Here is a 13,053-nt window from a genome sequence, read left to right as displayed (position 1 = left end):
AGCAAGACGTGGCTGAGTCACTTCCTGAACCAATTTAGCAATATTGAAGAGAGTCTGCCCTTGAAGATGATCCAGGTATGTGGCAGCTGGGCTTGATAGGGAGGTCAGGAAAAAGTTGGAGAGATAAGCCTTATTCCAGGGACCACAGGTAGCAATAACACTCCAAGAGTAGTTGACGGAGTCCTTGAATTGAAGCTGGGAGTGCACTACTGTATTTAGTACTTAATCCAACATTCTTAAACTAACACACTATAGATAGCTGTTGTTGGCAGGTGCTCATGGCGCACTCCTAACGGTGTCACCCTAGCCAGGCGGCATCCGTGACTACAGGACATCGCAGGACCATCGCTTCTGACATCACTTGGTCCAGAGTCAGACAAACGGGACAGTGAGTGCTGCAGTGCTTTCCCTGCGCAGATGGGCCTCGATGGCTCATGGCAGACGGAGGCGCACAAAAGTCAGCCCTCTCTCCTGGAGGAGCCTAAATCCCAAGCCCCTGGGAGCAGTGGTGCCAGAGTGACTGAAGTGTTTCATCTATGAACTGAACTCCTGAGTAAGCAGCCCGCCACAAACACATTTGAGGCCAGTCAGGGTACGGGTCACCACGTGCTCAACGGAATGTCCAGCATTCCGGCACAAGCGGCCGTTGCTCAGACGACGTAGAATTTCTCCAGGAAACCGTTGGCCAAGGTGGAAATAAGAGCCTGTTCTGCAGCTATTTTCCATTCTGCTCTGGTGTTTGAGAAAGTAGCCTTTCTCTTCCGGAAATGAGTCTCAATTCATTAAGGACTGTCCCAGAGGCACTGACCAAGCCCTCAGTAGAGCTAGAAGCAGAGTCCAAGCCAGAATTTCAAAAGCCAGCAGGGCCTGGGCCAGACTCAGATGTGGTATCGTCAGGAACAGGAGGCAGAGCAGAGCCCAGCTCTAGGGTAGCACACAGAGCCACCAGGAACACCGGAGCAGGAGTCACATTCTCGCCTGGTGTCAGTGAGGGGGGATTCTTCTGTGCCTGAATCACACACAGCCCTTAGTTGAGGTGTCTCATGGGCACCACTACCACACCAACTGCCTGGAGGCTCTGCTCTCCAGGGCCTTCCAATGGCTGGGATGGGAGATGGGTTCGCACTGGTGGGTCTTTCTGCTGATGCCCATACTGCTGACTATCATTCTCAGCACTGGCTTCATTTCCGTGCCCAAGGACAAAGAGGTGAACCTTGAGGAACAGTACACTCCTATTGGGAGCCCAGCAAAGTCTGAACGACGCTTTGTGCAGGAACATTTTGCCTCTGATAACAGTTATCATTTCTCTGTTTCCAAAAGAGCACTGAGATCAATTTTGCTTCTGTTCCAGTGGTCTCCAACACTGCCTCCTTGCTGGAACAAGAAATCTCATCAGAAGTTAGCAAACTGGACGATGTGGTGAAGGCTCTGTATGCAACAGAGGTAAACAGAACCCAGATTCTCTACAATCAGGTGTGTGCTAAGAACAAGGACTTATGTGCCCTCCAACCCACTTCTGTCCGTCTGCCAGGTGAACAAGAACCTCGACTTTAGACACATTGCCTTCTCTGTCTACACATTAAATGGTTGGCCTATCGCCCTGGCTGGCACCCTTGGAGGAATTGTCTTAGGCAACCAGATGGGCAGAAAGCAATTAATGCTGCAGGCCAAAGTTATGCGGCTGCAATATTATCTGAATACAGTAGGAGAGGATAATGAGTATAGCCAGACGTGGCTGAGCCACTTCCTGAACCAATTTAGCAATATTGAAGAGAGTCTGCCCTTGAAGATGATCCAGGTATGTGGCAGCTGGGCCTGATAGGGAGGCCTGGAGAAAGTGGGAGAGATAAGCCTTATTCCAAGGACCACAAATAGCAGTAAGACTCCCAGAGTAGTTGATGGAGTCCTTGAATTGAAGCTGGGAGTGCACTACTGTATTTAGTACTTAATCCAACATTCTTAAACTAAAACACTGAAGATGCCACAAATCTTAGAGCCTTGGTAATATTCTGATGGAAACACAAACCCTAAATCCTGTGCTGTACAGGATTAATCTTCAGGTTTAGTTTTGGGGATTGGTTTTTTAGCCAAATTACTTGGAAATTCTTTTAGTTAAAAAGCGTTTGCTGTTTCCAGGAGCCTCCTAAAATTTGATTGAAGTTCACTGGAACAACAACAGCAACAAAACCTTTAAGCAAAAGTTCCATTGTGATATTTAAAAGGATAACTAGCTCAACATATTTTTAAAGTGAATTATAGCATAGTGCCAGGCATATGTTACCTGTTCAGTAATTGTTGGGCCAGCAAACCTACTAATACTTTTGAATAGCCTGGTGAAAGTGAGACACCCATTAAAAAAAGTTTTTGAATATCAGGCCTTTCTAAAATAATATTTATTTTTTATTTATATATTTTATATTTATAATATTTATAGTAGAAGATAATAGCCTAATAATTTGTTTTTAATGATTTTACAGTTTTATATAAAATTTGATATTGTATATTCAGAAATTTTAAACATTGGCTTTTTGTAAGAAACTTTGGAAAGAGATTTGTGGGAAGAAATAATCTATATTTGTATTCTAAAATCACAATTCATTTGACCTTTTAATGAATTTGAACATGTTTATTTTTCATCAATAACCTAGTTTCAATAGTGTTTGTAACTCACTTGCAAATATTATAATTAAAGGTTATTTATCTGAGTAATTTTTTTTGTGGCAGGTGATCTACTTTATATCACTTTCTAGAGGACTGGAATTTAAAAAAAACTTCTAAGACAGTGATCCCTTTGTTTTATGTGGCATACGTTCTAATCATATTATTTGCGATTACATCATGCTATAGGTAAAACTTTTATTTGTTCTTTTATATATATTTTTATTCATTTTAGAGAGGAGAGGGAGAGACAGAGAGAGAGAGAGAGAGAGAGAGAGAGAGAGAGAGGAGAGACAGAGAGAGAGAAGAGACAGAGAGAGAGAAGGGGGGAGGAGCTGGAAGCATCAACTCCCATATGTGCCTTGACCAGGCAAGCCCAGGGTTTCGAACTGGCAACCTCAGCATTTCCAGGTCGACGCTTTAGCCACTGCGCCACCACAGATCAGGCTGTTCTTTTATATTTTTTAAAAAATATTTTATTGTGGTAAAATATATATAAAACATAAAGTGTAATTTTATCAATTTTGATTGTATGATTCAGTAGTGTTAATGACTTTGACATTATTGTGCAACTGTCGCAACTGTTTCTAAATATATTCCATTACCCCAAACGGAAATACTGTAACCATTAAGCAATAACACCCCATTACATCCTCCCTGCCCTGGTAAATCTTTCATCTACTTTCTGTCTCTATGACTTTGCCTATTCTATAGATTTCGTAAGTGAAATCATGCAATATTTGTCCTTTTGTGACTGACTTACATCACTTAGTGCAATGTTTTTAAGGTTTATACATGTTATAGAATGTATAAAAACTTCATTTCTTTTTATGGTTAAATAATATTCCATTGCATGTATATACTACATTTTACTTATCCATGAATCTGTTCATGGGCACTTAGAATGTCTATACCTCTTGGCTATTATGAATAATGGTGTAATGAACATTTAGTGTACAAATATCTATTTGAGCCTGTTCTTAATTCTTTTCAATACAAACCTAGAAATGGAATTGGTGGCTTGCACAATAATTCTGTTAGGTTGCTCAAGATCTGCCAAACTTTTCCACAGAGGGTACACCATTTATACTCAACCAGCAACTCTCCACTTTCTCACTAACACTTCTATTGTCTGTTTTATTGATTAAAGCCATTCTACTAGGTGCAAAGTGGTATCTCATTGTGGTTTTGATTCACATTTCCCTAGTTACTAATGATGAGTATCTTTTTTTAAAATTTTTATTAATTTTAATGGGGTGACATCAATACATCAGGGTACATATGTTCAAAGAAAACATGTCCAAGTTATCTTGTCATTCAATTATATTGCATACCCATCACCCAAAGTCAGATTGTTCTCTATCACCTTCTATCTAGTTTTCTTTGTGCCCCTCCCCCTCCCCCACCCTTCTCCCCCACACCCATAACCACCACACTCTTGTCCATGTCTCTTAGTCTCGTTTTTATGTCCCACCTGCATACGGAATCATGCAGTTCTTAGTGGGGGTTTACTGGTGATATATTCCCTCATCTTTTCTGTATCTGTGAATGTTTTTATTTCTCCTTCAGATTTGAAGGATAGCTTTGATGGGTATAATATTCTTGGCTGGAAGTTCCTCTCTTTCAGAACTTTAAATATTGAGGTACCCTTTCTTCTAGCTTCTAGCTTCTGCTGAGAAATCTGTTGATAATCTAATGGGCCTTCCTTTATATGTTGTATTCTTCTTTTCCCTTACTGCCTTGAGAATTTTTTCTTTGTCATTGGTTTGTGTCAATTTCATTATGATGTGCCTTGGAGTAGGTTTGTTAGGGTTAAGATAACTTGATGTTCTGTTTGCTTCTTGAATTGAAGGTTTTAGTTCTTTCCACAGGCTTGTGAAGTTCTTGTCTATTATTTGTTTGATTATGTTCTCCATTCCATTTTCTCTCTCTTCTCTTTCTGATATATCCATTATTCTTATGTTGTTCTTTCTGACTGGGTCAGACAATTTCTATAGGGCTATCACATTTTTTAAAATTTGTGAGTCTCTCTCCTCTTCTCTCTGTAGTGCCTCTTGTTGCCTGTCTTCTATGCCACTAATTCTCTCCTCTATCTGGCCTGTTTTTAGGCTAAGCTTGTTACCTTGTTTTTCAGTTCATGAGTTGAGTTTTTCATTTGTTTATCATTTTCATTGTTTCAATTTCCTTGCTGAAGTATTTTTTCTGTTCATTGAATTGTTTTTTGAGCTCCCTAAGTTGCCATTCTGTGTTTTCTTGTATATCCCTGAGTATTTTTAGGACTTCAATTTTAAATTCTCTGTCATTTATGTATTTATTTATTTATTTATTTATTTATTTATTTATTTATTTATATTTCTCCATTCAACTTTATTACATATACAATATCTTGTTTTTAATTAATTTTACTAGGGTGAAATCAATAAATCAGGGTATATATGTTCAAAGAAAACATGTCCAGATTATCTTGTCAATCAATTATGTTGCATACCCATCACCCAAAGTCACATTGTCCTCCGTCACCTTCTATCTAGTTTACTTGTGCCCCTCCCCCTCCCCCTTTTCCTCCCCCCCCCCCCGTAACCACCACACTCTTATCAATGTCTCTTAGTCTCGTTTTTATGTCCCACATATGTATGGAATAATGCAGTTCTTGGTTTTTCTGATTTACTTATTTCACTTCATATAATGTTATCAAGATCCCACCATTTTGTTGTAAATGATCCGATGTCATCATTTCTTATGGCTGAGTAGTATTCCATAGTGTATATGTGCCACATCTTCTTTATCCAGTCTTCTATTGAGGGGCTTTTTGGTTGTTTTCATATCTTGGCCACTGTGAACAATGCTGCAATGAACATGGGGCTGCATGGGTTTTTACGTATCAATGTTTCTGAGTTTTTGGGATATATACCCAGTAGAGGGATTGCTGGGTCATAAGGTAGTTCTATTTTCAGTTTTTTGAGGAACCACCATACTTTCTTCCGTAATGGTTGTACTACTTTACATTCCCACCAACAGTGAATGAGGGCTCCTTTTACTCCACAGCCTCTCCAACATTTGCTATTACCTGTCTTGTTAATAATAGCTAATCTAACAGGTGTGAGGTGGTATCTCATTGCAGTTTTGATTTGCATTTCTCTAATAACTAATGAAGTTAAGCATCTTTTCATATATCTGTTGGCCATTTGTATTTCTTCCTAAGAGAAGTGTCTGTTCATGTCCTCTTCCCATTTTTATTGGATTGTTTGTTTGTTGTTGAGTTTTATGAGTTCTTTGTATATTTTGGATATTAGGTAGTTATCTGAGCTGTAGTTTGAAAATATCATTTCCCATTTAGTTGGCTATTTTGTTGTCAGTTTCTCTTGCTGAGCAAAAACTTCTTAGTTTGATGTAGTCCCATTCATTTATTTTTGCCTTCACTTCCCTTGCCTTTGGAGTCAAATTCATAAAATGCTCTTTAAAACCAAGGTTCATGAGCTTAGAACCTATGTCTTCTTCTATGTACTTTATTGTTTCAGGTCTTATATTTAGGTCTTTGTTCCAGTTTGAATTAATTTTCGTACAAGGGGACAAACTGTAGTCAAGTTTCATTCTTTTGCATGTGGCTTTCCAGTTTTCCCAGCACCATTTGTTGAAGAGGCTTTCTTTTCTCCATTGTGTGTTGTTGGCCCCTTTATCAAAAATTATTTGACCATATATACATGGTTTTATTTCTGGACTTTCTATTCTGTTCCATTGGTCTGAATGTCTATTTTTCTGTCAATACCATGCTGTTTTGATTGTCGTGGCCCTATAATATAGTTTGAAGTCAGGTATTGAAATGCCTCCAGCTTCGTTGTTTTTCTTTAGGATTGCTTTGGCTATTCGGGGTTTTTTATAGTTCCATATAAACCTGATGATTTTTTTTCCATTTCTTTAAAAAATGTCATTGAAATTTTGATGGGAATTGCATTAAATTTGTATATTACTTTGGGTAATATGGCCATCTTGATTATATTTATTCTTCCTATTGAAGAGCAAGGAATATTCTTCCATCTCATTGTATCTCTTTCAATTTCCCTTAACAATGGTTTGTAGTTTTCATTATATGTCTTTTACATTCTTTGTTATGTTTATTCCTATGTATTTTATTTTTTTTGTTGCAATCATGAAGGGGATTATTTTTGAGTTCGTTCTCAAATGTTTCATTGTTGGCATATAGAAAGGCTATGGACTTTTGTATGTTAATTTTGTATCCTGCGACCTTACTGTATTGGCTTATTGTTTTTAGTAGTCTTTTCGTAAATTCTTTGGGGTTTTCGATGTATTGGATCATATCATCTGCAAAAAGTGATACCTTTACTTCTTCTTTTCCTATATGGATGCCTTTTATTTCTTTGTCTTGTCAGATTGCTCTGGCTAAAACCTCTAGCACCACATTAAATAAGAGTGGAAAGAGTGGACAACCCTGTTTTATTCCTGATTTAAGGTAGAAAGTCCTCAGTTTTATGCCATTTAATAGGATGTTGGCTGATGGTTTATCATATATGGCCTTTATCGTGTTGAGATATTTTCCTTCTATACCCATTTTGTTGAGAGTCTTAAACATAAAATTGTGTTGTACTTTATTGAATGCCTTTTCTGTATCTATTGATAAGATCATGTTGTTTTTGTTCTTTGTTTTGTTGATATGGTGTATTACATTAACCGTTTTACGTATGTTGAACCATCCTTGAGATTCTGGGATGAATCCCACTTGATTGTGATATATTATTTTTTTAATATGTTGTTGTATTTGATTTGCTAGTACTTTGTTTAGTATTTTAGCATTTGTATTCATTAGAGATATTAGTTTTTAGTTTTCCTTTTTTGTGCTGTCCTTGCCCGGTTTTGGTATGAGGGTTATGTTGGCCTCATAAAATGTGTTTAGAAGTATTGCTTCTTCTTCAATTTTTTGGAAGACTTTGAGTAGAATAGGAACCAAGTCTTCTTTGAATGTTTGATAGAATTTGCTAGTATAACCATCTGAGCGTGGACTTTTATTTTTGGGGAGGTTTTTAATAGTTTTTTCTATTTCTTCCCTACTAATTGGTCTGTTTAGGTTTTCTGCTTTTTCTTGACTCAGTCTGGGAAGGTTGTATTGTTCTAGGAATTTATCCATTTCTTCTAGATTGTTGAATTTAATGACATAAAGTTTTTCATAGTATTATACAATAATTCTTTGTATATCTATGATGTCCGTGTTGATTTCTCCTCTTTCATTTTGGATTTTATTTATATGAGTCCTTTCTCTTTTTCCCTTGGTGAGTCTTGCCAAGGGTTTGTCAATTTTGTTGATCTTTTCAAAGAACCAGCTCCTTGTTCTATTAATTTTTTCTATAGTTTTTGTTCTCTATTTCATTTATTTCTGCTCTGATTTTTTAATAAAAAAAATCCTTTCTTCGGCTGGTTTTGGGTTGTCTTTGTTCTTCTTTTTCCAGTTCCTTGAGGTGTGAAGTTAAGTGGTTCACTTGGGCTCTCTCCTGTTTGTTCATATAGGCTTGAAGTGATATGAACTTCCTCTTATCACTGTTTTTGCTGCATCCCAAGATTCTGATATGTTGTATTGTCATTTTCATTTGTCTGTATATATCTTTTGATCTCTGTCCTTATTTCTTCTTTGACCCATTTATTTTTTAAAAGTATGTTGCTTAGTTTCCACATTTTTGTGGGTTTTTTTTGTCTTTTTTGCAGTTGAATTCTAGTTTCAAGGCTTTATGATCAGAAAATATGCTTGGTACAACTTCAATTTTTCTGAATTTGCTAATGTTGTTTTTGTGGCGCAACATATGGCCAATTTTTGAGAATGATCCATGTACACTGGAGAAAAATGTATACTCTGTCACTTTGGGATGAAATGTTCTGTAGATGTCTATCATATCCAGGTGCTCTAGTGTTTTGTTTAAGGCCAATATATATTTGTTGATTATCTGTTTGGATGACCAATCTAGAGCCATCAGCGGTGTATTGAGGTCTCCAAGTATGATTGTATTTTTGTCAGTTTTTGTTTTAAGGTCAATAAGTAGCTGTCATATATTTTGGTGCTCCTCAGTTTGGTGCATATATATATTAAGAATTGTTATGTCTTCTTGATTTAGTTTCCCTTTAATCATTATGAAATGACCATTTTTGTCTTTGAGTATTCTTGCTGTCTTGTAGTCAGCATTATCAGATATGAGTATTGCTACACCTGCTTTTTTTTGGATGTTATTTGCTTAGAGTATAGTTTTCCAGACTTTCACTTTGAATTTGTTTATATCCTTGTTGCTTAGATGTGTTTCTTGTAGGCAGCATATAGTTGGATTTTCTTTTTTAATCCATTCTGCTACTCTGTACCTTTTTATTGGCGATTTTAATCCATTTACATTTAATATAATTATTGACACTAGTGAGTTCCCTATTGCCATTTTATACATTGCATTCTGTTGGTTTTGTGTCTTGTTTGATTCTTCTCTTTTGTTTTTCTATCTTTTGTTTTTGTTTGGTTGTATTCCATACATCTTTCCTCTGTTGCTATCTTTTTTAAATCATGTGCTTCTGTGGTGGTTTTTTCAATGGTGGTTACCATTAAGTAATGAAAAGGGTTTCTACCCTGTTCATTGTAGTGCACTATCTTGTGAGTACTTTTCCACTCCATTGTCCTTTGCTCCTGTTAATCTCCGTCCTCTTTCCTTTTTTTTTTGTTGTTGTTGTTGTCACAGTTTAAATTTGGTTTTATTGTGTTCTTGGAGTTTTACTTGTGGTTTTGTTTTGTTTTGTTCTTTTTATCTGGTTGGAAAACCCCCTTTAGTAATTCCTGGAGTGGGGGTTTTCTGATGATAAATTCCCTCATCTTTTTTGTATCTGTGAATGTTTTTATTTCTCCCTCATATTTGAAGGATAGCTTTGATGGGTATAGTATTCATGACTGAAAGTTCTTCTCTTTCAGGATGTAGAGTTTCTGTTGAGAAATCTGATGATAATCTAATGGGCCTTCCTTTATATGTTGTATTCTTCTTTACCCTGGCTGCCTTGAGAATTTTTTCTTTGTCATTGGTTTGTGCCAATTTCATTATGATGTGCCTTGGAGTAGGTTTGTTGGGGTTAAGAAAACTCAGAGTTCTGTTTCCTTCTTGAATATGAGGCTTTAGTTCTTTCCACAGGCTTGGGAAGTTCTCATCTATTATTTGTTAGAATATGTTCTCCATTCCATTTTCTCTCTCTTCTCCCTCTGATATACCTATTATTCTTATGTTATTCTTTTTGATGGAGTCAGATAATTCCTTTAGGACTTTATCATTTTTTAAAAAATTTTTGAGTTTCTTTCTTCTTCTCTCTGTTGTGCCTCAAGTTGCTTGTCTTCTATTTCACTAATCCTAACTCTTATCTGACCTGTTCTATTAGCTAAGCTTGTTACCTCATTTTTCAGCTCATGAATTGAGTTTTTCATCTGTTTGATTTGTTTTTTATAGTTTCAATTTCCTTGGTAATATATTCTTTGTGTTCATTGAGTTGTTTTCTGAGCTTCCTAAGTTGCCTTTCTGTGTTTTCTTGTATATCTCTGAGTATTTTTAAGATTTCTATTTTAAATTCTCTGTCATTTAGCTCCAAGGTTTCCAATATATTAAACTCTTTCTCTATAGATTTTTCCTCATCTATCTGTACTACCTCTCTGTCTTTTGTATCCATGATATTCAATTTCATTTTCCTTAATGGCATCTGGGTGTGGTTTTGTTGATAGTATTAATGAGAATTAATAAAGAATAAAAAGTTAAAAAAATAAAAGAATAAAAAAATTATTATTACCTTCCCCTTTTTTTCCTCTCCTCTCCTCTCCCTTCCTTCTTGAGAAAATCTTGTGGTGAACTGTGAATTATATTGTGCTAAATAGAACAAAAACTACTATAATGGAGGGCCTGAGTTGGGGAGAAGTGATAAATGGGCAAAAAAGTGGTATGGACCCACAAAATGCAAAAAAGGAAAAATTTTGGGTCAAGAATAAAGTGATTTGCTTTTAGGTGATGGTTGACTAAGATATATGATGAGAGGAATAAGAGGGAAACAGGAAAAAGGGGAAAATTTTTCAAAAGTTACTATTGTATTTAGTGGAGCAAGAACTAGATAAAATGGAGAGCCAGGATTGGGAGCACTGCTAGTGAGTTAAAAAAGTGAAGTAACCCCCCCCCCCAAACACCACAAAGAATAGTTTTGAGTCCCAGATTAAATAATTTGTTCGTGATTGAGGACTGAATGATAGGAAAAGTAAAGGAGAAAAGAAGAAACTAATATAGAGGGAAAGAAAAAAAAGAAAGAGGAAAACACAAAAAGAAGAAAAAGAATAAAACGAGAGAGAGAGAGAGAGTTAAGGGTTTTGGAGTGCAACCCTCATAGAGAGAAAGGAAGAAGAAAGAAAAGATAATGGGAGATGTAACACTTATGGGTAGTGTAGTTCAAGGAGACGAGAGAGTAAGACCAGCAGAGAATTAAATGACCAAATTAGAAGAGGAAGAAAAGAATCAAGACAAGAAGATAAGAGAAACAAACAAACAAATATAATAAAATGGGATAGGTTATGAAGTCTGTGAATTATTCTTGATTTTGAGAGGTTATCTTCTTGCTCTTTTTTTTCTCTCCCTCTTCCTGGTCAGTGACTCTGTACCCTGGGTTCTGCCCCTGTGGCATGCTTAGGTAGAGGTTTGCAGTTGATAAGTCTCTATGGCAATGCCATACATTGGGCTTCAGTCTCATTGGCAGTCGAGACTCATTAGCATTTGCAGGCTCCACCAATGAGAGAGTCCATGTTACCGGAGCCTCTCTCTTAGTTTTTCCTTCCTGAATTAGTAGCCTGATGATTCAGCTATGGGGTTGCTGCTGCCTCTGCTTGGAGAGTAAGAGGCTCAAAGAGCTGGCAAATCCCCATTCTATTCCCACTCAGCACAGGGCTCTGGGTAAGGCTCAATCAGTCAGAGCCCCTAGCATAATCAGGCGGGGCTTCAGCCCACACAGAGAACTCTGACTCTGCCCCTCTATCTGAGAACATGGGCACCCACTCCAAGGGGAATCTCTCACCCACTCTCCACGCTCACCGACCAGGATATCAGGCCAGCAGCCTCTCACTCCTAGTGAGTCGCCCTGCTCGCACTGAAAAGTTTGAGCATAGGGAATTTTGCTCCTACTCCCTCCCTGTGTGCTGCTTTTCAGGGTGCAGGGGTGACCCCAAGACTCTGGTTCGGCCCACACAAGGACCTCTGACTCTGCCCCTCTGTCCGGTAACATGGGCGCTCACTCCTGGGGGAATCTCTTGCCCACTATCTGCGCTCGCCGACCAGGGGATCAGGCTGGCAGCCTCTTACTCCGAGTGAGGCACCCTGCCCACACAGAAAAGTACAAGCGTAGAAAATTTTGCTCCCACTCACTCCCTGCGCGCTGCTTTTCAGGGCACAGGGACGACCTCAAGACTCCGGATTTGGCCCACAGAAAGGCCTCTGACTCTGCCCCTCTGTTTGGGAACATGGGCGCCCACTCCCGGGGAAATCTCTCGCCAACTCTCCACGCTCGCTGACCAGGATATCAGGCCACCTGCCTCTCACTCCGAATGAAGTGCCCCGCCCACACAGAAAAGTTCAAGTGTAGGAAACTTTGCTCCCGCTCCCTCCCTGCATGCTGCTTTTTGGGGCACAGAGGCAACCCCAAGATTCCAGTTTTAGCCCACACAGAGGCCTTTGACTCTGCCCCTCTGTCCGGGAACACGGGCGCCCACTCCCAGGGCTCTAGGAGGAATCTCTCGCCCACTATCTGCACATGCTGACAAGGAAATCGGGCAGATGGCTGTCCCAAGTGCCTTTCTTTGTCTGGATTTGGCACAAGTGTTAGCTTGTGTTGACTGGGTTTCCACAAGCAGTTTTTCCTCGGCTTGGATGTCTGTGCTACAGCCTGGTTCGGACATTTGTGTCGCAGTCTGGTTCTATTCACACCCTATGCCCGCCTTAGTTCCTATACTCTCAGTTCCCAGTGAAAGCAGCCCTTATTTAGGTTAGTGAGGAAGGCGGAGTGTTTCTTCCTCCTTATTTCCTTCGGGGTTGATTATATATTTAGTCAATTTTTCGCTCGATCATACCTTCACATTTAGTGTGTAACTTCTGGAGGCTCCAAGGATAGATTTTTCTGTCTCTGGTTGAAGATCTTGTTGAATTTAGGGTAGATTTATCAGTATCACTCCTTACAGCACCATTTCTCTCTTCTCTGTCATTTAACTCCAAGGTTTCTAAGGTATTGAAATTTTTTTCTATAGATTTTTCCTCATCTATCTGAGCTACACCACTGTCTTTTGTATCCATGGTATTTGATTTCTTTTTCTTTAATGGCATTTGAGAGTGGTGTTGTTAATAACACTAATAA

General features: G+C 38.3%; 1 pseudogene; it reads left to right on the top strand.

Annotated features, from left to right (window-relative positions):
* Positions 1–767: 767 nt before the first annotated feature.
* Positions 768–13,053, top strand: part of LOC136406517 (patched domain-containing protein 3-like) — a 38,113-nt pseudogene continuing 25,827 nt past the window's right edge.

Source organism: Saccopteryx leptura, chromosome 5 (genome assembly GCF_036850995.1).
Source record: "Saccopteryx leptura isolate mSacLep1 chromosome 5, mSacLep1_pri_phased_curated, whole genome shotgun sequence".
Taxonomy (NCBI): Eukaryota; Metazoa; Chordata; class Mammalia; order Chiroptera; family Emballonuridae; genus Saccopteryx; species Saccopteryx leptura.
Note: the sequence above shows the minus strand (reverse complement) of the source record. Positions and strands in the feature narration are given on the sequence as shown.